Below are 2,392 nucleotides of genomic sequence, written 5' to 3'. Positions count from 1 at the left end.
CAGGTTTCCATTTGCTTTGGTCCTCTCTTGGTTCTGTACATCTTTCTTGCTTGCTTGATCTTTTTTTGTTATATTGCAATCCATTAATAAAATGTTAACTTGAAAATTTGCTATGAAAACATTTCACAGTCTTGGTGTTAATCTGTAATTTTTCTTTTTTTCCAATCTGTGAAATTTGGTCAAGTTAATACCTTCTATTGCATCGCATCGAACTGTGGGTTCTCATGAAAATTCAGGCGTAAAATGCTTTATATACGATGAGTATACTTATTATCCAAAGTAGGATACCTTTAAGAGTGGAAGGATATTAGAGACTACTACTAATTAAGCCAGCATCATAGGAATAAACTGGAAGTGTCCCAGGTAAACCAGGGCAAAGGAGCACCCTATTTAGCGAAAGATTATAAAATACATGTGGGAATATTGGCATTATTGAATGTAAACTCTTCTTGAAATTGCTTATTTAGATACACTTCTTAATCTTTGGCTATCTTAAAGGAGAATTTAAATTCGATACTAACACTTTAATCTGGTTATCTTTCATTCACTTCCTTTCTTCCTTCCTCCCTCTGTCCCTCCCTCCCTCCCTTCCTTCCTTCCTCCACAAGGTTGAGGAATGGAAGCTAAAAAAAAATTATGGAAAATTTATAGTAAGATACCTCAACCTGAAAAGGCTTTTTTGTTTGCTTATTTATTTAATCTGTATATTTGCTTGTTTTTGATGATTGTGAAATGTTTGTAAGCCACTAGTGAGGGACTTAACTGGATTAGAATGTAGTTTATGTATAGTAAATAGTAAAAACAGTAATAGCTAGGCTCTCCGGAAGTGATTTTCCGGAAGAAGCATGGCTGCTCCCTAGATCTGGCCAGGCTTTGCATTCTGAACCGCGGACGCCATGCAGTCAGATGATGTTATCTGGGATACACTAGGAAACAAGCAGTTTTGTTCCTTTAAGATTAGAACTAAGACTCAGAGTTTTTGCAGAAATGAATATAGCCTGACTGGACTGTGTAATCGGTCGTCTTGTCCCCTGGCAAACAGTCAGTATGCCACTATCAAAGAAGAGAAAGGACAGTGCTACTTGTATATGAAGGTTATAGAGCGAGCAGCTTTTCCTAGGCATCTCTGGGAACGGGTCCGGCTTCGTAAAAACTATGAGAAAGCACTGGAGCAAATAGATGAAAATCTAATTTACTGGCCCCGTTTCATTCGACACAAGTGTAAGCAGAGATTCACCAAGATCACCCAGTGCCTAATTCGAATTAGAAAACTTACACTAAAGCGACAGAAGAAACTTGTTCCCTTGAGTAAGAAGGTGGAACGGAGGGAAAAAAGAAGAGAGGAAAAGGCATTAATAGCTGCTCAGCTGGATAATGCTATTGAAAAGGAATTGCTGGAGAGACTGAAACAAGATACGTACGGTGACATCTACAACTTTCCCATTCATGCCTTCGACAAGGCCCTGGAACGGCAGGAGGCAGAGAGTGACTCTTCAGATTCTGAGGAAAAAGATGACGACGATGAAGAAGATGTGGGGAAGAGAGAGTTTGTTGAAGATGATGAGGTGGAGGAGAGTGACGTAAGTGATTTTGAGGATATGGATAAACTGGATGCCAGCAGTGATGAAGATCAGGATGATAAATCCTCCATCGAGGAAGAAGAAAAGGCCCTTGATACCAGACATAAAGGCAAAACACCCTTGAAAGGACCCTTGCGGAGAAAACGAGCCTAGGTGGAGATAGAGTATGAGCAGGAGACAGAGCCTGTGGCCAAGGCCAAAACAACGTGACTTTTCTTTGGACATTTATAAATAGGACTGAACATGAAAATAAACAAAACAAAAAAAAAACAGTAATAGCTAATGAACAGTATAGCAGAGTACGAGTAAACAGATAATAATAATAGTCATTCTGCATATATTATCATTAATCCTTATAAAAACCCTGTAAGTTTGTAAGGTACCATTAGCCCCATTTTACAGATGCAGAAAATGAGGTTCACTAGCTTGCTAAGGTCACAAAGTTGGGATGAAAGAGAACCAGTGTCTGAATCCAAACCCCATGATCTTCACAGTACGAGTCGTGTCTCTTAAGAAAGACCTGGAAATTGCCCTTGTCTACTCTCCATCATCATCTCAAATTTTCTCCACAATGATTAAAGACCTAAAATTACAATATAATATTGTGTGTCTTTTCCAGCAAAAATAAATATGTTATTTAGGTTGTCTATGGACTTGATTTCCTGGTCTACCTGTTATGCCTGCTTTTAGCCAACATGTTTAACCAAACAGAATTACAACAGCTTTCCATAACCGGTGGTTGAATACCAGGGACTGGAGTGATACTATTTACTCACTTAGCTATAATAGTTTGGGAGTTTATAATGGATGAA

At 38.5% G+C, this 2,392-nt stretch overlaps 1 pseudogene; it reads left to right on the top strand.

Moving 5' to 3' along the window:
* The first annotated feature begins 826 nt into the window (after window positions 1-826).
* On the top strand, window positions 827-1,819 carry LOC112826495 (protein MAK16 homolog pseudogene; annotated as a pseudogene).
* Window positions 1,820-2,392: the final 573 nt, after the last annotated feature.

Source organism: Callorhinus ursinus, unplaced genomic scaffold (assembly GCF_003265705.2).
Source record: "Callorhinus ursinus isolate GAN/ISIS: 27379988/994484 unplaced genomic scaffold, GSC_fseal_2.0 scaffold7, whole genome shotgun sequence".
Taxonomy (NCBI): domain Eukaryota; kingdom Metazoa; phylum Chordata; class Mammalia; order Carnivora; family Otariidae; genus Callorhinus; species Callorhinus ursinus.
Note: the sequence above shows the minus strand (reverse complement) of the source record. Positions and strands in the feature narration are given on the sequence as shown.